Below are 25,753 nucleotides of genomic sequence, written 5' to 3'. Positions count from 1 at the left end.
AATACTTCAAATAATTAAGACCAGTGCTTCTCAATTATTTTCTGTTACGCCCCTCCCAGGAAAAAGAAAATATTTCACGCTCCACCACTCTCCACCGTGACTATAAATAGTATAATTTGTCTATAAAATTGTTATAACTATACCTCTGCATGACATTGTCACTTTATTAACATTAAAGGAAACAATACCGGCCTGCCCCACTATTTGAGAAGGACCGATTTAGACAAAGTTTAACTGCCGGACTTTGGCTAAAAGGGACAAGCGTAGGAAAATAGATGGATAGTTAAATACATTTTCACACAACTTCATCTCACACTTATTAGCCACCTAGCAAGGTACAATCTAATAATCTTACAGAGTTCAGACCGCATCCTCCAGATGTCCAACATTCCTCTGGTTTTAATGCTCCCGTATCACAGATATAGTGTCTTAAAAACAGGATCTGCTTTGCAAAATGAGCAAGGTATTCCTATTTTTGACAAGAATAGGAGGAAATATTCCCGCACTTTACATATTTTCACCCGCGATATTAATGCGAGTGGCGGTGCTGACTCGCGTCCCTTTGGGGAAACGCGAGCAATGACGTCACGACAATGTCAACAAATGTATTTGTTGGCGACAAATTTGATTGGCAACGGATCGTTGCACCCATACATAAGTATTCACAGCTTTGCATAATTCTTTGTTGATGCACCTTTGGCAGAAATTACAGCCTTAAGTTTTTTTGAAAAGTATGCAATAAGCTTGGCACATCTATCTTTGGCCAGTTTCGCCCATTCCTTTTTGCCCATTCCTCTCAAGCTCCATCAGATTGGATTGGAAGTGTTGGTTTTCATCTAGAATGTCTCTATACATCATTATGGGGTATTGTGTGTAGAATTTCGAAAACAAAAATGAACCTATTCCATTGTGGAACAAGGCTGTAATATAACAAAATGTGGAAAAAGTGAAGCACTGTGAATACTTACCGGATGCACTGTATACTACACAACACATGCAGTACAACAAAAGTTCATAGATGTTGTCTTACCCAATTCAAACAATATGAATAGAGCCTAATTGACTAATTGATGGATAATTTGTCAAGAAAATGTAGTTGAGCTCCCTTTCCTACTACCACAAGCTGTAGAAATCTTAACGATGAACAAATTAAATTGCAATGTACAGAGTGAACAGCTAATCATCAATGGCTCCTCCTTAGAGTCGGAAAACAAACTAGGGTAACCATCAACAAAAAGCTGGGCAACTACAAACCACTCTTTGTTGTCACTTTCATGAGTTTCTTTGTTATCAAAACATGGAAGACATCTGAAATAAACCTAAGCTCACCATGTACATTGATATCGCATGTCAGGATATCAACAAAAAAAAACATTTGGTAATTTTTCACTGTCTAACTTGTGTGTTCAAATGACATCCAAAGGTCTCCGTTTTACAATATGAAATATTAACAAGCTTCAGATGTCTAAGAACCAAATGTACACTCTCCAAGCACTGATTCATGGCCTTTGGATGAACCCCACCTCTGCTGAGCCCTGAACCAGTTCTGACTTCCACAACAAACTTCTGCCAACCACTGTCGCGTCAGTCAGTGCCCATCTGACAGCAAATAACAGGCCCAAGCCTCATAAATCCTGGAGGAGCAAAGTGCTAACTATAGCCACGGAGGAGATGTTGAAAGAGACATATTATAGCACTCGGTATAAAAACAATCAAATAGTAAAAGACGCTGTCCAAGACATTCAGAACCAAGGACTGCTGGTTGCCATTTTTGCCTTTTATGGATGTTGCCGAGGTCTATAACATGATGGGCCAATGTAGGTGGCACAAGGGGATTATTATTTTTTGTCTTTGTTTAAAACACTTTTTTTGTTTTGTTTTGTCCAGCTTCTCAGGCAAATCATATAGTTGATGTAGATGCCCATATCGGATGTTTAGATTTACTTTACAAAAGAGAAGTGTAGGATACTTCTCTTGTTGCCTTATTTGTATTTGACTTTATTAAATGTATTTATATTATCATTTGGTGCAGCCGGGCCGGAGCAGGAGGGGATAGAAAGAGAAAAAAAAGGAAGACAGAGGGGGGAATTGTGGGGACAAGAGGGGGATTAGACAGAGAGACAAAAACAACAACAGCAAACACAACAATAACAACAACAATAGAGCAACATCAGCAAATATGATATATACAAACATGATGGTCAAAGTGATAGCAAATAAGCAATTAGCTAAATAAATAATAATACAGAAATGACAATGAGCATTATTACACTACAAATGGAGCAATACAAATACCAATAGAAATAGCGCTATTGATAATGAACAATACCAATAATTTACCTCTATTATCAACAATACAGTTGTTCAAATGCAACAATACATATACATAATGATAACTAGAGATACAAAAGAATGCAGAAAAATGGAGGGGAAGAAAGAGAAGCAACCTATATTATATTTAAAACACTTTCTAAAGCAGTTGTCCTTAACTCTTCTGAGCGCACAGACCAGCTCATTATTGTCAAACCGCTGATGAAAACAAAAAAGGTGCGCTCCAGTCCTCATAGTAGTGTAATGCTATTGTCACGTACCAATGTTAAAAACAAATACAAAACACCTAATTAATACTGACTCACCATTGGTGTGAGCTTGGAGTTTGTTTTCCCAGTAAGAAGATGATAATAGTGAGGTTTAATGTTTTCACCATTCATTTTTTGGTAGTGGTCAGCGCCAAAAATCCAGTCCATTAATTGGATGGGAAGAGCAATGTCTGCCATGCCATTGTGGATAGCTCTGGTTACATCCAAAGAAACAGAAAAATGTAAGGCTGGGCGAAAATCTATATCATAAATAATTGAACCTTGTACATCAGTTACGGTTAATTTACAATTATCCCATTCTGCTACTCTACTTTTTGGTCATTGTCATCCTAATTGTGGTGAAAGTTTGTCCAAATGACAGACACTGAATTCCTTCTGGGTGCATTAATAAAGTACTTCTAATCCTGATTCTGATGCTGCTCACTTTGTATTGTCAGCTCAGTGTTGTGCTTCTGTGAAGTGGGCTGAATGGGACGGCGTTACTTGGCTACTTATTCTTCTTCTGCTGGTTTTGGTTCTGGCAGCCTTCAGACTTTGCGGCACTTTGCTGCCTGTTGTGTAACTATACAACCAGTAGTGTTTTTAATGGGATGGTGTATTAGTGGAGAAGATTACAAGGTATCTATATTTTCTATTGTTGTAAAGCGAACTTGTGTTTCCTGAAAGGCGCTATGAAATAAAAGTTATTATTAATAAAATACAGCAGTTTTCCAATGGTTTTAGTGTTGGTTTTGATTATTTTTCCATTAATGTCAGTGAACCCCCCATGATCCGACCAAAACATCTGGTTTTACTTGGTGGTAACAGCTTACAGTTATATATCGACTAGGGTTGTCCTGATACCAATATTTTGGTACCAGTACCAAAATGTATTTCAATACTTTTCAAAATAAAAGGGGACCACAAAAAATGTCATTATTGGCTTATTTTTAATATAACATCTTATGATATATTAAACACGTTTCTTATTGGAATCAAATAATAATTTTGGCATTAAATAACAAAGTGAACATACTTGACAACCTCTCTTTTAGTAGTAAGTAAACAAACAAAAGTATTATTTTGTCAAAATTATGAGAGGCAAGCTGTAGAAATTGGATTATTAATCTACTTGTTCATTTACTGTTAATATCTGCTTACTTTCGGTTTTAACATGTTCTATCTACACTAATGGTCAGATGCAATAAACACTTATTCTTCTGTTGTTTTTTTTGTTTTTTGTTTTTTGTTTTTTGTGTCCTGTCCAGCTTCTCAGGCAAATCATATAGTTGATGTAGATGCCCATATCGGCTGTTCAGATTTACTTTACAAAAGAGAAGTGTAGGATACTTCTCTTGTTGCCTTATTTGTATTTTACTTTATTAAATGTATTTATATTATCATTTAGTGCAGCCGGGCCGGAGCAGGAGGGGATAGAAAGAGAAAAAAAAAGAAGACAGAGGGGGAAATTGTGGGGACAAGAGGGGGATTAGACAGAGAGACAAAAACAACAACAGCAAACAACAACAACAACAACAATAGAGCAACATCAGCAAATATGACATGTACAAATATGATGGTAAAAGTAATAGCAAATAAGCAGTTAGCGAAAAATAAAAAATAATACAGAAATGACAATGAGCATTATTACACTACAAATGGATCAATACAAATACCAATAGAAATAGCGCTATTGATAATGAACAATACCAATAATTTACCTTTATTATCAACAATACAGTTGTTTAAATGCAACAATACATATACGTAATGATTCTTCTGTTGTTTGAATACATTATATTTTGGGTAATACTACAAATGTTGGTATCAATCCAATATCAAGTAGTTACAGGATCATACATTGGCCATAATTAAAGTTCAACATTAAAAAAAAAAAAAAAAGACAAAAGATTTTGTGATGAAAAATCAAAAATCGACTATATATGGGTCTTGTACTTGGTATCGTTACAGTCGATGTCTGTGTAGATCTACCCATGGCATTTCTTTACATTCAAGAGTGCTAGCTGACTATTAGCGATTAGCTATTGTATTCTCCTACGGTGTGTGGTGAAGCATGTTTGGCTATTCTTCGTCCTTCAGGGATGAGACTTGTAAGAAACTTACTTTATTTCTCGCAATGGAGGTGAAGATTGAGGATTTAGAATCAACTAAAACACTGCAGACTGCGGATGGACATTAGCCGCTAGCTATCTATGTTTTAAAGCACCTCTTGCGGAGCGGCGCTTCAGTGTTTATAGCTTCATCTTTATGGTTGCTTTTTAAGCAAAAACGCATCCATTCTCCCTCTTTTGTCTCCACATGTGTCAGCTTCTACATACTGTGTGCGTGTGCGTTGCCTAACGTACGCATCTGCTCGTTTTACCAGCAATGTCATGACGGTCCGGCGGGAAAAAAAAATGTACAGGTGTTTTTCAGAAGCAGTATAGTACCATTTTTATTTTCTTCGTACCACAGTACTCTATTGGTACCAGTATACCCAGCTGCCAGCTAACATACACCTGGCGCAGCCACTCTGGCTGGCCCCCGTTACACTAGTGTATAGCCAACAAAGCAGTACAAACATAGCACTGCAAGCCTGCACCATATTGAAGCAGGAGTCGATAACACCAGCATTAAAAGGATATTAAAATAATATCTAAAGGGCGTACATTTATCCATGAAATAATGGAGAAACTGCTGAAGGTGTGTTTGATGGAGAAGCCGAAATGAGGATCTTGAAGGAGATATCATAGATGGGAAATGCTCTCCAATGTAATGCTGTACAGTATTATTACATTACTTTCATAAAACTATTGTAGTTGTTGGTAACACATTGTACTGTTTTTCATCAAATATTTCTATTTTAAAAGTTAGTTTTTCTTTTTTAAATGACATGTTGAATTTAATTACTTTCAATGGGTGTTTCACACTATGAGTCTTGCGTCACAGAACCAATTAAACCTGTATCCCGAGATACCGCTAGTCATTACATTCTTTGTTTGTGTAGTGAAGGTTTTTTGTGGCCTCGTTTCATCCCAGCCTGCTTGAAGCAACTTTTCGAGAGTCCGCAGCATCACAAGACCGGCAGGAAGTAAAGCGTGACGCTCACCTTCGGACAAATCTCCAGCAAGAATGCATCTTTAACCAGACTGGAATGGCTCCTAAAATATGCCAAATATTCCCTTGAATCCCCGCAACCTTCCCACCCACCTCTCTTTTAGTGAAGATATGTCTGAAACCCACCCTCTCTTTGCCCTCCCCTCTTTTCTAACCCACAACATTCCTGTGCTTTACACTTCACCAAACGCATGCACATTTACAGTCACGGATCACACAGACAATGTTAAGAACATTAGTAACGCAAGTTTCCACCCAGCTGACCCAGACGTGCCTTTTCTGGGGGTAGGGAGTTTGGTTTTCTTTTCATTAACTTCCAAAAATACTCCAGGACCGAGTAGACGAAAGAAAAGCGAAGGAGGGGGCAATTGGGTTGACATTGTGTGTGTGTGTGTGTGTGTGTGCTCCATTTTTGTAAGGCTAATCGCACACCTAATGTTAGGGCGAGGAATTTACAAGAAATGTCTTTACCGGAAAGCCTACTGCTAAACATCCTCACTGTGCCTCCCTAAATGCTTTTGAAAACCATTTCTTCTTTCTACTATAAACAAGGTAGCCTATATCAGGACAGACACTGGAGATCAAGGTATTTTTGTGTCAAACGGAAAACAAAAAGTGCCCTGAAGGAACCTTAATCCTCCATACAATAATAGAACATGCTTTACAAACGGTTTACACTCAGTCTTAACTCAACTTTCAGTATGACCTGCAGCTATCAAGATATCATCAGGACAGCCACGTAAGGACTCAGACATCAACATTCCTGCAAGATTCCCTTTTTGCACTGTGACTGTCTGCTGATCTATGAAGAGCCTAGACTTCCCACCATGATTCATATGTGAAGATTAATCAAGACGCTTCAAAAAACACAACAGAAGCTTTACCACAGCCTGGACAACTAAAATACAGACACCTAAAAGAAAACGTAAAACACATGCTTATGATCAACCAACATTGGAGCTTGGCATCTTTGGACTTGATACTGACTGTTCTCTGTTCTTGTGTGATAGGGAAATGATGGACGGTTAGGGACGCTAAACGAAGACCAGATGATGTTCTTGGGTTACACGCTTTAAGTTCGTGAACCTTAACATGGTCCACAGCAGGGTAGCTGCCCAGGTTTTGCTGGGACAACATGGGAGCCACCGGTGTTCATATATTACCTGAAATATAACATTAGGAAGCAGTTTGGAAGTCTGGCTCGGGTCACTGTTACAAGCTTGTGGAAAATTTGAGACAAACGAGGATATTGGAGCACAGAAGACATCTATTTAGTGCCAGGTTGGGTAAAAAAATGCAGTGAAATATAACTAGAAGCTACTGTTATGTCATAGCTGTCCATCTAAATTAAACTACTAGAGAATTCACATAAAATCTGACCTTATCTATTGACATATAGCTTAGTGAGTATGCAGTTGCAGAGTTGTTTGCAAACGTGACCTGGTTTTAATTAGCGTAAAATGAAAATAAAGGCTGAGCACAGCACTGAAGCTGAGTTTTAGTTGACACTGTTCCACTTCAGTCTAACAAACGGCAGTAATGTGCTTTAAAAAGTGCCAAACAACTAAAGGAAGGTAGAAACCAAGCCCACTGTTGACATCTGTAGATCATTCAACATGTTTTTGTTTGATGCCGAACTCCTCACAAACTTTTTAAGAATTGACACCCTGGTAAAAACAAAATCAATGTGGCACTTTGCTTTGGACTAAAATAATGACTTTTTAGGTTAAAAGGAAAGTCTCTGTAATAATAAGACAGACTCACCCAGTCAAAAACAATGTTTTTTTCCCTTGTCTCAGCATCTGTGAGGCGGAGTGACAATAGTTCTGAGTTTCAAACGAAAGCTTCAAATGTTTTTTCCTTAAACTTGATGACTCAGAATAGTCAGCATATTTGCGGCAAGGCTCTGTAACGCAGAGTCGTAATTAGCTTGCGATCCGCACTGAATGAATGAATTTACGGCAAGCTTTGGTGACAAACAGGTTTAAATGAAAACCCTAGAGCTTTATTAAAATACAACAATATCTATGATAGATATTTTTAACTGATGCTGCACCTCGTCAAATATGGGTGAATTTTTGGTACAAATTAAGGAATATGTTAAAAGTGGCACACAGGAGACGGGAAAGGCCAACAGCTGGAGGTATATAAAGAAAACCATAGTTGTCAAAGTTAGCCAATTTAATTAGCATAAAATGCAAAATGAATTCATGTAAAATTAATTCATGTTTCTTTAGTTCCTACAGTAAGAGAGTAAACTGAGGTAAGCAGAAAATTCCACAAAACATCCTCCAGAAAAATGTGTTTTACCATGAGTATGAATTGCGTAGATTCTCAACAATCATCCAGGTCATTGTATTCCACAAAAAAATTTAATTGAGGTAACAGCCGGGATTTTTAAATAACCTGAATGTGAGTGTGAATGTTGTCTGTCTATCTGTGTTGGCCCTGTGATGAGGTGGCGACTTGTCCAGGGTGTACCCCGCCTTCCGTCCGAATGCAGCTGAGATAGGCTCCAGCACCCCCCGTAACCCCAAAAGGGACAAGCGGTAGAAAATGGATGGATGGATGACTCGGCAAGCATTTTTCCGCTGCACTTTGACTCATGTTTTAGTCCCACCTTCCTTTATGACATCATTTGTTGGCTTTTTAGTCACTGTTCCTGCAGTCATTGGGCAGTCTACGTGTCAGTGTCAAACATATTTGTGGCATGAGTAATGCGTTGATACACAAAAGAGGGTCATCATGGATCAATAGTTTGGGCCCCGTTGTTTTGATAACCTGACCAAAGGGTAAATTAATATGTGCAGCATTCTCAGGGCATTAAATTGATCACAATGGACTGATAGTTTTTGGATGAAGCCTGCTCAGAGGCAAAGCTTTCTCAGACAAACTGAACAGTCCAGTTGGTATTGATTGAATGCCCTGAGACCTAGAGCTGGGCTGATAAAACGATATCATTATATATATCGCGATAGACACATAATCGAGCTCAATAAAAAATAAGTTCTATAAAACGTTCAATATATATAAAGTTACAAAGGCTCTCGTGCTCTAGTAACCTCCCAAAACAAGAAGTGATCAATAAGCAATGGGAGGGAGACACGAACAGCCAATCACGTTACAGTAAAAAGTAATTATAAGGTAAACTATGACATTTGGTTGCGCCATCTTGTTGTCTCGCGGTTGATTCTTTGCGTGGCGTGAGAAGAGAAAGTAGTAGTAGCTGCAGAAAGCAGAGAAATTGACGATAAAACGGGAAAAGTCACCTCGACAGTATGACGTTTTTTTGGATTTTCAAAAACGGACCGTAGCCGCATTAACTGCTTTTCTTTTCAACCCTCGTCGGTTCCCTATTCGGGTATATGGAAACAACAGGTTGGAATTAAAATGCAGGACTGTATAAATAAAATACATGACGGAATATAACAAATGTGCTATTTTAAAATTATAGTAATTTGATCCATCCATCCATCCACCCATTTTCTACCTCTTGTCCCTTTTGGGGTCGCGGGGGGTGCCGGAGCCTATCTCAGCTATAATTTCTAAATAATAATTACTGCATAACCTAAATTAATTTCCATATTTAGATAAGAATAACATACTAAATTAAATGCTACACAGCTGTAATTTCCTTGCACTAAACCTGCAAAAAAAAAATTCTAAGGTTTCTCCATGTTTACATTTTCACACTTGGCACTATTTTGTTACAATTTATTAGGCATTTCTTGTTTACATTCATTGAGGTTATTGTTTTTTATTGTGATTTTAGAATTTTGTTTACATTGACTGAGTGTTTTCCATGGTTGTGTTGACATTTTCTTTCTTTTCTACTTTGATAGCAGTGTGGAATATAATTCGATGAAGATAAATAAAGATGTTAATATTTAATGTATTTCTCCTGGTTCTTATTTGGGTAGGTCAAAAAACATTTCAGTAATTATTATGGATGCAACAGTAGGTATTGTAAATACTACGGTATTGCAGTTTTAAAATTCTCACATTAATGCTGTGATGTGTGATGGTAAACGAAAACTGGGAATACAGCCGCCAGTGTAGTTTTTTTCTGGCACTATTGAGTGAGCCGCTCTGAGAAGCCAACCACATTTCCCAAAACCCCATGCGCAGCGCAGCTCAGTAAAAAACGGCAGGAAACAATGCGGAAAGCCCAAGCTAGTGGATCCTCCAATATGTTAAAATCGAACATTTGGACACATTTTAGACTCCCGGTCAACGGAAATAAAGAAGAGAAAACGTGACGAACATGCAAAATACAGTTTGAAGATATTGCCAGACCGCAGTCAACTACAAGCAACATGAGAAGTCACTTGAATATTTATCACCCGGAAAAGATTATTGACGCAAAACCAAGATTTAAGCCAGGCCAAACATCATCTCTTGAGGCATTTCAATCAAGTTCTCCTTATGACAACATGTTTACAAAGTCAGTTTACAGACACAAACCTGAAAGTTTCTTACATTTGCTTGTTACTTGAAACACTGTTCCTTCACTGTTCTTTGCACTTTCAAAATACCTCTTGGTAATAATAAATAGGATTACAATATCTGAGCATTATGTTTGTGTTTATTTAAAAGTAGGTGTGTTTATCCTTAACATAAGTGGAACTTAATTTTCCATAATAAAAGGCATTTTTTCTAAGTCATCTTTTTTTTTGACAATACTGCAATAATATAGTACCATGACCTTAAAGGGGAACATTATCACCAGACCTATGTAAGCGTCAATATATATCTTGATGTTGCAGAAAAAAGACCATATATTTTTTTAACCGATTTCCGAACTCTAAATGGGTGAATTTTGGCGAATTAAACGCCTTTCTATTATTCGCTCTCGGAGCGATGACGTCACAACGGGAAGCAATCCGCCATTTTCTCACTTTCGTCGGTGTGTTGTCGGAGGGTGTAACAACACGAAAAGGGACGGATTCAAGTTGCACCAGTGGCCCAAAGATGCGAAAGTGGCAAGAAAATGGACGGAATTTGTTCAAAATACGAGGGTGTGGGGAAAGCCGACGAAATGGTCAGTCGTTTGTTCCGCACACTTTACCGACGAAAGCTATGCTACGACAGAGATGGCAAGAATGTGTGGATATCCTGCGACACTCAAAGCAGATGCATTTCCAACGATAAAGTCAAAGAAATCTGCCGCCAGACCCCCATTGAATCTGCCGGAGTGTGTGAGCTATTCAGGGACAACGGACCTCGGTAGCACGGCAAGCAATGGCGGCAGTTTGTTCCCGCAGACGAGCGAGCTAAACCCCCTGGATGTCTTGGCTCACACCGTCCCTTATGCCACCGAAGATGATCAAGAGAAGAATATCGACCCTAGCTTCCCTGGCCTGCTGACATCAACTCCAAAACTGGACAGATCAGCTTTCAGGAAAAGAGAGCGGATGAGGGCATGTCTACAGAATATATTAATTGATGAAAACTTTATTCATTACTCGCGGTTTTACGTAAATTATTATACATAAACTGTGTTTACCAATAATTTTGCTTAAAAACATTTATTTTTTTCAATCATTCGAGTACATTTGGGTAGTCTTGTGTAATGCAGTATTTTGTGTCTATTTAGGTATGGTTAACCTGAGTGCTGAAATCGTGGAAAAATATATGTTCTTAGCGCGCCTGAAATGGGCTGTCTGCACTCTCAAAGTGCATGTTGTTGCCAAATGTATTTCATATGCTGTGATGAGGTGCGACTTGTCCAGGGTGTACCCCGCCTTCCGCCCGATTGTAGCTGAGATAGGCTCCAGCGCCCCCCGCGACCCCAAAAGGGAATAAGCGGTAGAAAATGGATGGATGGATGCTGCAAACCTAGTTCATAGTTGTTAGTTTCCTTTAATGCCAAACAAACACATACCAATCGTTGGTTAGAAGGCGATCGCCAAATTCGTCTTCGCTTTCTCCCGTGTCGCTGGCTGTCGTGTCGTTTTCGTCGGTTTCGCTTGCATACGGTTCAAACCGATATGGCTCAATAGCTTCAGTTTCTTCTTCAATTTCGTTTTCGCTACCTGCCTCCACACTACAACCATCCGTTTCAATACATGCGTAATCTGTTGAATCGCTTAAGCCGCTGAAATCCGAGTCTGAATCCGCTATACCTTGCTGTTCTATCCGCCATGTTTGTTTGTATTGGCATCACTGTGTGACGTCACAGGAAAATGGACGGGTGTATATAACGATGGTTAAAATCAGGCACTTTGAAGCTTTTTTTAGGGATATTGCGTGATGGGTAAAATTTTGAAAAAAACTTTGAAAAATAAAATAAGCCACTGGGAACTGATTTTTAATGGTTTTAACCCTTCTGAAATTGTGATAATGTTCCCCTTTAATACAGTGATGATATCATACTGTGGGATTTTTATATCATTACATCCCTATTAATTATCGATATCGACTGATATAAAACACCTAAAGTATTTTGTGATACAATTTTTAGCCATATTGCCCAGCCCTACAATGCATTAATCAAAACACCCACAGTAGGGCTGGGCGATATGGCAAAAAAATATGATCACGATAAATTTTTTCATAACATCCGATCTCTATTAATTGTCGATCACAATAATATAATCGCAGAGCCCTAATCCATAAACATCCTTTTTTATAACCATCTGATTAAAACATTCCACCTCCAAGATAGAAGTGACATGATATTATTTCTTTAGGACTTTTCATCACAACAGATCTAAATTCGGTCCAATACAGGACAAGCAATGACAAGGCCTCCCCACAGCCACCACGTCACCCGGAGATCGAGGGCCCACCAGCACCGCCCGTAATGAGCTGAGGTTTTTTGGCACGCTTTGGCAGACTAACGAACTAACGAGAGGGGGATTCATTCACCATCACACACGCAGGAGATGTTGTGTAAACACAAGGCCATTCTACCCTCAACATAGAATTCTTCAACGGTGAGAGCACATATTTTGGTGAAATTAGTTTTGTGCGTGTGTGTGACTGTGTACGTTTAATGAGAGTGACTTACACTCTCAAGTTCTAGTGCCTGATGACAGACGTACACGGCTGGGAACCGCATCTTTCACAAAAAGGCCCTGGCTCACGCTTGCTCATAAAAAGTTCAAGTAGTTTGAACTCCAAGCTGAAATCACAAAGAGTGTCACTGCTCTATGGCTGATAAAGAAAGCTGGCAGGGTGGTAGGATGTTTTTGAGAAGAAAGAGAGAAGATGTCAAAGAGAAAGGAGACAGGGATCAAAAATATGCAGGGCATTTTTCATTATTCAGAGTTTTAAGTTTCATTAATAGGAATAACAGAGATGTGACGCTGTTGCTTGCACAAGCCTAAACACATCGACTGCACCTCTTAGAAGCAAAACAACAGAGCACCTATGTGTCATAATGCTACGCCGCATTATGGGTAGGGCTTTCTTTAAAAAAAATACAACGACGACAGAAATAATGAGGTCTAAACATAGCTAACAATTAGACTTAGACTTCCTTTATTGTCATTAAGATTTTAACTTTACAGTACAGATAAGAACGAAATTTCGATGCAACAGCTGATGGTAGTGCAGGATAAGAGAGCAATTATATTACCTTATCAAAAAAGTGGTTCTCTTGATATGTAAAAACAACAAATTAAAAATTTGGTAATAAACTGCAAGTCAAAAACATGCTTTTTGACAAACCCTTGTATGAATAGCCCACATAAATTTCTATTTGGTAATTAAAAACGTGTCAGAGACCAGAGGGAAATATTCATTATTGCATAAGAACGACTTAGATGCAAACTCTTCCTATGGAAATTTGGTGCATAGTGTACACTGTTTCTCCCTTTTGGTACTAATTTGGTACTATTGGTACTAATCAGGTGCATTTCTGCGAAAGCAGTTATAAAAGTAAAAATTGTTCTTGATTTTTCACTTGACTTCCTTGTAAAATCTCATGAAAACCTCACTAGAATATGTATTTAGGAAGAAAATGCGTGTGAAAACTGAAATTACCAAGCCGAATTGAAACGCTGACGGGTAATATGCCGGGTGCCTGATATATATATATATAGATATATATATATATATACACACACACAAAATACCTATTCCTCTCAAATATTGTACACAAATCTGTCTAAATCTGTGTTAGTGAGCATTTCTTATTTGCCAAAAGAATCTATCCCACCTCACGGCTGTGGCATATCAAAATGCTCATTCAACAGCATGATTATTGCACAGGTGTGCCTTTGGCAGCCCACAATAAAAGGCCTTTCACCCAAGTAATGTATGTTCGAATCCCGTCAGGGAGCAAAAAAACGAATCATCTTTTGGCAATTTTACATCTTTGAGTCAAATAGTTTAATTCGAGCTATTACGACATGCGTTCATAATTTCTATATTCATAGCACCGTATTTTCCGCACTATAAGGCGCACCTAAAAACCACAAATTTTCTCAAAAGCTGACAGTGCGCCTTATAACCCGGTGCGCTTTATATATGGATAAATATTAAGATTCATTTTCATAAAGTTTCGGTCTCGCAACTTCGGTAAACAGCCGCCATCTTTTTACCCGGTAGAACAGGAAGCGCTTCTTCTTCTACGTAAGCACCCGCCCCCATAGAACAGGAAGCGCTTCTTCTTCTACTGTAAGCAACCACCCGCCCGCGTAGAAGAAGAAAAAGCGCGCGGATATCACCGTACGTTTCATTTCCTTTGTGTGTTTACATCTGTAAAGACCACAAAATGGCTCCTACTAAGCGACAGGTATCCGGTTCATGAAAAGACGCAATCTCTCCATCCGCACACGGATTACTATTTCACAGCAACTGATATTCCTGTGAACCGCACTGTGGATACAACGGGAGCACGTACGGTGAATATTCGCACCACAGGGAATGAGAAGTCATCCTTCACTGTGGTTCTAGCTTGCCATGCTAATGGCCAGAAACTTCCACCCATGGTGATATTCAAAAGGAAGACCTTGCCAAAAGAGACCTTTCCAGCCGGCGTCATCATAAAAGCTAACTCGAAGGGATGGATGAAGAAAAGATGAGCGAGTGGTTAAGGTAAGTTTAAGTTTACGCGAAGAGGCCGGGTGGCTTTTTTCACGCAGCTCTGTCCATGTTGATATACGTATGTTTGTGATTGCACATTTGCGTACATTTTGGGAGTGAACAGAGTTGTTAGAACGCTGGTTTTTAATATATTATTAAAGATTGACTGACCTATCTGACTGTTTTTTTGACATTCCTTTAGCGCAGTTAGATGCGGCTTACAACACGGGGCGGCTTATAGGTGGACAAAGTTTTGAAATATGCCGTTCATTGAAGGCGCGGCTTATAACCCAGGGCGCCTTATGGTGCGGAAAATACGGTATGTTTCAGTACAGTTTCCGATATTTAAGATTCAAACCATTTCACAGTTAAACCGCTTCTCCCATTCATTTTATATTCCACTAGCATTTCAGTTGAGCTTCAGCTATTCAATTTTCAAACCATTCCTACCGTTTATTCAAACTTTTTTCTACATTAATTCTGCATTCATTCAGTTTTTAAATTTAGCTTAAGCAATGATTGGGGCATTCACACACAATTCTTACTGGAATTGCATAAACTCTAGTTATAGAATGTACTCGTGTTTAGAGACTCTACTTATGTCCCTCGATGTCCCTCTAGTTGGACTTTCTCTGTTTAAAAGCTGCCACTGTCCTCCTAATATTTGCACATTTTGTAGATGGCTGTTCGCGCAAATATATCTGCAATATATATAAGTCACATCCATATCGCAGACATTCTGACAACACTCTAGACAACGGCGTGCGTTTTGTTTAGATCTAGTTTCGGTAGCGCAGTTTTCGGTGAAAGTCTTTTGTGGTGGTCAAGTTTTCGGTACTTCACTTGTCAGTCATGCGCAAATAATAGGTCATGTATATATCAATTCATACTGAAAGAAAAATGCTGACCAAGTTAACATCCATAAGGTCAAATCCCTCTCACCACATGCACAACACTGTGGAGGCCCTGGGTAGCTCCTTCAGCATTAGACTGTTACATCCACAGTGCAAGAAGGAGCGCTACCGCAGGTCCTTTCTACCCACAGCCATAAGACTTTACAACGCACTTATGTGATTACTGTGATGTTTTTTTTTTTTCGTGGTATGCAATGCGGATGTTAGCGTTTTTTTTAGTATTTTATCTTTTTTCTATACATATTAGTGAGCAATATGTAGTATTTATTACTATTTTTAAATTTTTCCATTACGCTTTACTTCTCTTACTGTATGTAAAAACCTCCACTGCAACAACGTAATTTCCCCATTGTGGGATAAATAGAAGTCTACCACACCATACCAACTTTATTTGTAAAGCGCTTTAAAAACAACCACAGTTGAAAAACAAAAGAGCTGTACACCACAAACAAGTAAACATATGAAAAGTACAGGCAAAGGACAGACTAAAACATTTAAAACAGAGGTTTTATATATATGTATACATATATATATATATATATATATATATATATATATATATATATCAGATAAAAAAATTAAAATTATTTTAGAGCAATTTTTAAGATAAAAGTTAAAAACAGTTTAAACTGTTCAAAGTCTCTATCCTGTAATGACCAGCTAATGTTAATGTTTTATGTTCGTGTGGTTTGGATTTGATGTCAGTTTTTCCCATGTTTACAAACACACCGTCTGTGCCTGAAAGGTGATTGGCGTTGCTGGAAGTAATGTTTTGTGTCCGGGGAAGCGAAGACTAACTGAGACAAAAGTGTTTTCATGGGAGATAAAACATGTTAGAATTGTGCCAATGTTTGTTAACATAGGATTGGTAATAAAAGTTAAAAATAGCGTCAGACTTTGTGTGATTTCTTCTGGGGCATCCAGTATATATACCTTTTTTTTTTAAACTTGAAAACTAATTAAAGCCCTTACTTTCAAGGGGTAGCGGTAATAAAAATGCAGTGGTGGCGCGCCACCTGTTAATGTTACATTATTGTATGATATATAGCACCTAAACTATATTACTTTTGACAACTTACAGAAGATATGTAAAAAGTGAATAAAGCGCATTTTGGAGCCATACACTCTGCCGAGAAATATAATTTGTTAGCATTAAAACTACTGACATATTAAACAGCGTGTTTCCAGTAGGGCTAACTAAAAGCATATTTTGAAAACTGTCTAAATTCCAGCAGCAACGCTAGACTTTGGCCTTAAGATTTTTTTCTTAATTGTTGAAAAACTGTTTGATATTAGATCTGCAAAAGAAATAGTGATAATCTGCACTTAAAAATTATCCTATGGCCCTACATGTCTGATAATGGACAGCAACTCTGCTGTCCTGCGTTTGTCAACAGTGGTCTCCATCCCGGATACTGAGCCTATTATGGCATTATCGCAAAACACACACTCGTAAAAGGACACAGAGTCGCGGGCTGTATGTGGGCTTTAATATGAGCCTCTGAGAGCCTATGATTCATAGGTGCTATTTCAAGAAGAAGCTCTTTTCTGTAACGCATCAAAGACCGCTCACTGTATACAGTGGAGCTCTATTCCTGGGTGAGAAGGGTTAGTAAGTCTTAAAAAGTGTGTCCACCACTAAAAATAATCAACACTATTCCGTCTTAATTCTTCGTGCACTATCCATTGCTTTTAATGTCTGGGTTGTGCTTCATGTCGCGCCCATGCGCTCCAAAAATATGCTGACCTTTGCACATTTATTCGAGAACAAACCCCTTACTGTGACACTTTTGGCTTGTTTTATTGGTTGACATTAGTAGTCTGCACATAATAATTTCCGGTTAGGTTTCCAGCCATGGCAAAAAAAAACTATTTTTGCAGGGTGTTTTAGCGCACTTGCAACACTTGACGTCAGCTGTAATTCCACACTAACGTGACGGTGCTACACTAACAGCAGGGGCTCTGTTAATAAACCTTGATGTGCGGACTGGCGGGGAGCGCTAACGCTGACAAGCCAAGTCGGACATTCTCGGCGGTTTGATTCTCCCAAGCAGAAAGCCTCAATACTTTGTTTTTAATCCCCAGGAGCAGTCATTTAGGCACTCTATAATCCCTCAAGTTCAGGGCCTAGGCTGATAATTACCCTTATTGGACACCAGTAATGATTAGTTTTTGGTTTCATTCATAGCGGCACATGCTAGTTTCACCGGGGCAGTTGCTGGTTGAATGGAAAACCAATCATGCGAGCCGTTTAGGCTGTCAAATAAGAGAAGGCTATAATTATTACTTTGTTTGGAAAGTGACAACTCCTGAACAAGGACATGATCCAATATTTTTGTCTTCATAGTCAAACCACAAAAGAACATGGTCATTTACAGGCATCTATTTGCAATTAATGACAGCCAGTGCAAGTATAACGGAACATCTAAAGTTTTACCATTCAGAATTGAACCAAAAACTGCGGGGGGAAATGTGCTTGTGAAGTCTACGGACATGTTGAATTGTGGTCAAAATGCTTGGGAAGACATAGTACTTTAAATGTTGGACGTACGATCAATTAATTGCGCCCGTGTCCCTGCAAAGAAGTTTTGCTTGCTTTAGCCATATTTTTCAACCATCTATCCATCCATCTTCTTCCACCTAATCGAAGTTGGGTCGCGGGGCAGCAGCCTAAGCAGAGAAGCCCAGACTTACTCAGTGGCCTAGTGGTTAGAGTGTCCGCCCTGAGATTGGTAGGTTGTGAGTTTAAACCCCGGCCGAGTCATACCAAAGACTATAAAAATGGGACCCATTACCTCCCTGCTTGGCACTCAGCATCAAGGGTTGGAATTGGGGGTTAAATCACCAAAAATGATTGCCGGGCGCGGCCACCGCTGCTGCCCACTGCTCCCCTCACCTCCCAGGGGGTGAACAAGGGGATGGGTCAAATGCAGAGGACACATTTCACCACACCTAGTGTGTGTGTGACAATCATTGGTACATTAACTTTACTTTAAAACACATAAAATACTAAGAATAAAACACTATCGTTGAAGCATAAGCATAAACATGCAAAATATTGGGTTTTCTAACAGTGTCTATTTTTTTTTTTTTTTTAAACGTGGCCAAAAGTACTTTTTAAGCACATTTAACAATACCGCGATAATGACAACCATGATAATTGTGATATGAAATGTTCATAACATTACATACCTAAGCCAAAAATACCATATCTTTGCTCTTTTATATTATATGTCCATATGTATATCATGTGGATGAAGCAGGCTTTTAAAATTATGAACAGCTCTTTTGCTACCAGTTTCAACTGATTTTCCTGTTTTCTTCTTCAAATTCTAAAACTGCCAACTCTACATGTAATAACCCATTCCGGCATGCAACTTGAAACCCTTTCCCACACGCAGAACTGAAAATACATCAACACTCAAGTGCAGAATTTGGTGTGGTGGGGAGAGGCTTCAAAGCTTCGTAGCTCAGCAGGTGTGAGCTACAGCCGCCTTAGCAGCAAGTTATCAATGATCCCCCCCACTCCTTCATGTTGGGAACAGGTCAAGGCAGGTTCCCCACCTCCTTCGTGCCTCCCTGTGCTGCGTATTTTATGAGCCCCACCTGGCAGATTATTATTCTACCAAGACAATTACGCACGCACACACACCTAATGATGTTATGTTAAGGTAGCACACTGTACTATTTAGCCTTTTGCCACCTTGGGTCAATGCAGGCCCTATTTTAGCGCTACGTATGGTGTGAGTGTGTGCGCGTGCGTGTGTGTGTGCATACATAACACAGCCAGCAGACTTGCAATGGTCCCTGTAGGGGCTGCAACCCGATTACTATTGATTGTTTTGCATTTATAGTCACTTAACACGATGGCCCGTTTTAAATAGACTTTAGTGCTAAACAGAAATAGTGACATAGACCCAATGACTAGTGACATAATGCATATCATTGTAGCCTAGTTCTAGTCTAGTCTTATTCAAATCTAATAGATATACTGACCTCTCTCAAGATTACACAATCATTAATGGCATGTCCTCAAGGTTAACTTGTTGCCATCTATTGAACGTGACAATCTACTATATATATATATATATATATATATATATATAAATAAATAAAGCTACCAAAATTCACACAGCTGATGTTGCATTGTGTTCTCTCAGTTAAGACGAAATAAACAGCGCGTTTTCTGTTGGCAGCCAAGAAGTGTCCTTCATTTTGCCTCAATTGCATCACGACATGATTGATCAACTACATTTTTAGTTATTGGCCCATCCCTGAGCAGCGCATTCTTTTGTTCGTAACACAACTCGCCGGGGCAGATGGCCGTCTCGTATCGAATCTTGTTTCTGTCCCTTTAAAAGGTAAACCTTTCCCTACTGACTTCTCCTATGTGCTTGTTCTGAACTCCTGTTTGGATGCCAGTGCCTTATAAGATGTGGCCGAAAAAATCATCTTGGTTGCTTTGTTGGGTCTGCTCCTGTCTCTGGCCATGCTCCCCCCACCTCAGCAGACAATGGCGTGGAACACCGCAGAGGCCACCACAGTGTATATGTTTTCTTTTTTGTTGTTGTTGTTGTTGTTGTTTTACTTTTGTGGCTGTGTGTAGAAGTGGCTGATTGCATCAGCTCTGCTCTTTTAACATCTTTAATGTCCTTTGAGTTCTTTGATGTTTACCTCTTACACACATGTTTGTGGGCTATGGCTATGAGGTTTTTTTCCTTGTCCTCAGTCTGGACCACCTCTCCAGGGGCCCAGGCTTAGACTGAATTTTTTTCTCTCACCCTCCCCAGCCTTTACCTGTTTCTCACCTTTTTTGTAAGGGGTGCCGGAAGTTGGCAGACCCGTCAGCGATCCTGTTCTGTCTCCCTGTAATGTTTGTCTGATCTTGAATGGGATTGTGCTGAAAATCTTAATTTCCCCTCTGGGATTATTAAAGTATTTCTGATCTTTCTGATGGCACCGCTAATGGTTCCAGAGGAGCACTGCACCCAATTTTGTCTCTGTTACTTCAAGATGGGATTAAAACGATCAATACCACAAAATGTACATAATTCTTTATTTTAGACCCATCTGTGACCGCTTCATCCTTCATCGCTATCACAAACCAGCTAGTGAAGGCAGATTCCCGCCTTTGTGTTGAATCATTGGTTCTTTGCTTTATAAAGCAACATTTTCCCTACTGTCTTATACAGTATGTTCTTGATCATAGATCAATGCCTATACTTTTGCTGTTATTAGGTGATCTAGAAACAAAACTAAAGCAAAAATAATGTATCCATAGACATAGTACTATAAACATTGGACGTACATTCAAGTAATTGCACCCGTGCCCCTGCAAAGACATTTTACTTGTTGTAGCCATGTTTTTCAATCAATCTTGCTATAATTTTGTAAACATGTATTGTTAGTTCCTTAAAAGGTGTGTACCAAATTTTATGGTGAACACTAGCTATGGGACGAAATGTGCCGAGGCTTCCAGGCGTGTGTCAAGTAATGGAGGGAGCGTTACCGTAAAGCGTTTATCGAGGCTTGATTCATGTAGGATAGGAGTCAGAAATGATCACGTGTGGAGCCTCGCTGCCTGCCTGTTCAGATTTTGCCGGGAGATTCGACAACTCATAAACTGCCCAAACTCCATTGAAAATCTGGGCTTTTGAGAGTTGTAGTCAGTTCGGAATCTGGATAGAGAATAATACTAGTTTTTAAATGCCAATGGAATCAAACAATGACAGCAAACTTAATACAAACTGGTTACTGTTTTTTTAGGAGTATTAAAGAGCTAACTTACATTAATCCTTTGGTAGCGTAATAGTTCGGGCATACACCTTTTATGCCACATGACTTGGGTTCGATTCTCTGCAACGCCAGTTCTCGGATGTATTTATCACTATAAACATTACGTTTGATAAAGTAACGCATTCGGTATTTATTCTTCTTTAACCAGCCACCAGAAATCAATAGCTGGATGATGGAGAGGTTTTGTCAAGAAAAAAAAGAATTGCTTAAAACCAAATATAAAAATAAACTAAATATCCTCTGTTTTGTACGTTGTCCAAGTTACATTATATTGTCATCTTCCTCTTTATGCCATTTCCTCAAGGTGACGAAAAAAAATTATACAACCTGCCATATCATATGATTCTACCATGTTGGCAAAATACAAACACACAATTACATATACAATACATATATAAACACATAAAACATTTTTTTATAGTTGGTTAATTTAACTCGCAAAACTATTCAGTCAAATATTTATTGTGAATCATTCATTGTCAACAATTCAATGCATCACACATTATGTGGTTAAGAAACAGCTGTTTGTATTCACACATTTGGCCAGCAGGTCTTGTGCCGAAGCATACATTGAAACTTTGGCTCAAGTGGTTCAATGCCTCATGAGGCTTCATCTGACCGTCACTCAGTACGTGTCCATGCACTAAATTAGTACGATTTCTCAAATAGTTTGGCTCTAAATAAGCATCCTACAACCCATGAAAAGATCTTAATTTGATCGTGTTTGGTTTTTGAAAAGTCGGACTAACACACCTGGATTATGCAATTGCAAACTAAATTTCTCAAGTGGCTCTCAACGCGCGGGTTATATACTGGAAACAGATCCCGTTCGATAAAAACAAAGGCAACAATTGGAATACAGAGGAGACTGTTTATTTGCTTCACAAATTAAAAGAACGTAGCATTTTGAAGTGCATTGCATTGATCAGAGAAAAATTTTTTTATTTAAAAAGGTAACAAAGGAAATGTATGATACCGCGGCTTCATTCGGACTTCCAACGAGGGAGACATAAGATAACCAAGCAGAACGATTACAAGGCAAAGAAAAAAAGCGTACACAAAACTTTTTCACGCTGCATTTGTGCACTCCAAACTGGTTAGCATTAACTCTATATTTCACACAACTGGCAAGCTTATACACAACAAATAGCAAGTTAGAAGTATTGCAACCTTAGAAGCGGGAATGAATAGTTTTTTTCTATTCCAAAGTTTTCTGTCCATTCTTTGTCCAAAAATTCATTCAAAACAACTCTCTCAGTCTCTCCCACCAGTCTTTGCTTCGGATCCGTGTCCTTCGATCCAGCAACTCTGAGACCTTCTTGGTAGTAGTGTCATGTTCGTAGTGAAATATAAGATAATCTCTTGATGCAGACTACTATTTACATCACCATAGCCATTAGAGACGTAAAATTTGTCATCTGTGCCAATATTATAGCGGATATAAAGCACAACAAGAACCGGGTTTTAGCGGTAAAGATATCTCGTTTTGGTGTAATGTCATAGGTTACCGGAAAAGCAATACATTTATCTGCGCTACAAAGAAGTAAGCCCCTCAGTGTACAGGAGGCACATGGCGTATAACCAATAGTTGCGTTAGAGAGAGTGCATGGACACAGGGACTTCGCATAGTGTGAAAATACAGAAAACCGAACTATTTGAGAAATCAGACTAATTTAGTGCATGGAAACAATAGTGACTAGCAAACACCCTAAAGTTCTGTTTCTATAGTGTCCAATTGGGAAAAACGGTTTGCCAATCCAAACAAATTGGACGTTGAACTAAGCATCCTAGATCAATGTTTTTCAACCTGTGAGATACAGTCCGGTGTGCCGTGGGAGATTACGTAGTTTCACCTATTTGGTTTAAAAATATTTTTTACAAACCAGTAATTATAATCCGCAAATAATGTGCCGTTGTTGAGTGTCAGTGCTATCTAGAGCTCGGCAGAGTAACCATGTTATTCTCCTCAAAATTAGTAAGTGGTGTCCTGGGCATGACGTTAAAGTGCATCCGGCAGTGGAGGCTCCTCTATGGGGTCTTGAGGCACTAGGAGGTTAACCCCTTTACTACTGTTACCCCAGGTGGCCCTGGGCAAAGGCCTAGTACCTGACTGCCCCCTAGCCAGGGATACGGTGAAGACCTCAACGGCGGAGCAGGCGGAAGACGGTAGATTTAAGAACTACCACAACGGCTGCGATGGCGGAAGAAGGCTGCAGCAGAAAAGGATCCCCAGTCGTCTTGGACTCCATGACACTGGATCCTGACCCGATTCTGTCAAGGATCGTGTGGCGAAACAAAGTCACGCACAGGCATCCTCCATACAGGGATACACCCCCACCAGGAGGATTGTCATACTCGTTCGAGTGACCGCCGATAAGAGGGTGGAAGCTGGTAGCTAATTGCTTTGTAGATGTCGGGAACACGTCGTATGAGACGATGATGGTTTGTCATGATCACAATATGCAGACGACAGCGGGAGGCAGGGTGAAGGTAAAAAGGTATCAAATGCTTAAACCAAAAATAGACAAAAGGTGAGTGCCCCTAAGAAAAGGCATTAAAGCTTAGGGATGGCTATGCAGAACGAAAAATAGAATGCTGGACGACAGCAAAGACTTAAAGGGTGTGGAGCAGAGACGGCGTCCACAAAGTACATCCGTACATGACATGACAATCAACAATGTCCACACAAAAAAAAGATAGCAACAACTTAAATATTCCTGATTGCTAAAACAAAGCAGGTGCGGGGAATAGCGCTCAAAAGAAGACATGAAACCACAACAGGAAAATACCAAAAAACAGGAAAAGCCACCAAAATAGGAGCGCAAGACAAGAAATAAAACACTATGCACGGGAGCACAACCAAAAAACTCAAAATAAGTCAGGGCGTGATGTGACAGGTCGTGACAGTAGACCTACTTTTGAGACAAGAGCTATAGTGATGCATGGTTGGTTATGGTTTAAATTAATATCCAACAATTGTGACAACGACTTGTTATTGTCGACTGAGTTTAATTTCTTAATGATTTCTGCTGGTGGTGTGCCTCTGGATTTTTTTCAATGAAAAAATGCGCCTCGGCTCAAAAAAGGTTGAAAAACACTGTCCTAGATAGATTTCTCTAAATCGTAGAGGTAACACTGTACAACAAAGTTGGAACTCCAGCTGAAACGGTTTGAGGATAGATGTCACTAAAATGATCCCCATTATGGTCAACGTCAAATGATTTGCTTTCTGACATGTTTTGTTTTAGCCAAATTTAGGTTCTAGTGATATACTGTATTAATGATGATGGCCGTTTTGAATCAAAACAATAAAAAAAAACACGATTGATAACTAGGACTGTCCGATTAATCGCCATCGAATCTACCTACATCTAGAAACGAAACTAAAGCAAAAATAATGTTTCTCAAATCTACCTCCTGGCGGTGGGACATGATGGCCCCTACTTCCTACTGTGTTGTGATTTTTACAATTAACCCAGAACTTTCTAGACAAAAACAAGAGCAAAATAAAGCAGTTTTAGGATTGTTTTCTGTGGCTTTGTCAATGGGCGGAAGCCCAAACAAACACTTTGTCCGGGTACAAAGTCTTCAGTCGCTATCTCAAAATTGCACGTTAACGACATTTATTTTGACTTCCTTAATTGAAAAAAACAAAACATACACATTTAATTTATAAGAAGAATAATGTAAATGTGACGTTGTTGGCGTTTTAAGCTATACGAGCACTGTTTAGTATGTTTGCGGCAACTCACACCGAGGGACCTGACGTCGTAAAAATGTTAGCATTTTAGCCATAAAATGGCTAAAATGTGACAAACGTGTCGGCGAAGACGCGTTAAACTTACAATTGCCGTATCGGTGGAATTCACTGGTTGTCGAATTAATTCGAACACCTGAGTTTGAGTACATTTTGGCTGAAAGCGAGCAGGAAGTAGGGGAAGGAGGAGGGTTGGGGCGAAAACTTGCCGCAGTTGAACACTTGCGACTCCCCGGCTCATGTCCGGCTACATACACGTAGACAAGTCGGTTAAAATGACACCATACCTTCAAAATGTATCCGAAGAAGAGGGGGAGAGGGTAATCCACAAAAAGAGTACCCCAAGCTTGAGTGTAGCGAACGCGGGCCGGTTGTCCTCACTGCTGCCGGGGAGGTGAAGACAAGTTCATCCCGTTCTCGGAAGCCGTGCAGCTGGGAGAGTTTACACCTTTTCACCCTAAATCAGTCTCTGTCTCTCGGATATCCCCTTCCAGAGTCGATTCGGCATCAAACCATCACATTCCACCGCGTCCTCAACAATGAAAAAGGGGGCTTTT

The 25,753-nt window shown here is 39.4% G+C and overlaps 1 protein-coding gene across 3 annotated transcripts in view; it reads right to left on the bottom strand.

The window, feature by feature from the left end:
• The window catches only part of luzp1 (leucine zipper protein 1), a 108,968-nt gene extending 83,342 nt beyond the window's left edge, over nucleotides 1–25,626 (bottom strand). For 2 of the 3 annotated variants that reach the window (XM_061968214.2, XM_061968213.2), the window contains exon 1: nucleotides 25,484–25,626. The gene's annotated coding sequence lies outside the window, so the exon portion shown is untranslated. The remainder of the gene's footprint in view (nucleotides 1–25,483) is intronic. The other variant, XM_061968215.2, reaches the window with a different exon arrangement.
• Nucleotides 25,627–25,753: the final 127 nt, after the last annotated feature.

Source organism: Nerophis lumbriciformis, linkage group LG08 (assembly GCF_033978685.3).
Source record: "Nerophis lumbriciformis linkage group LG08, RoL_Nlum_v2.1, whole genome shotgun sequence".
Classification (NCBI taxonomy): domain Eukaryota; kingdom Metazoa; phylum Chordata; class Actinopteri; order Syngnathiformes; family Syngnathidae; genus Nerophis; species Nerophis lumbriciformis.
The sequence above is the reverse complement of the archived record's forward strand: the minus strand, read 5'-3'. Positions and strand labels throughout refer to the sequence as shown.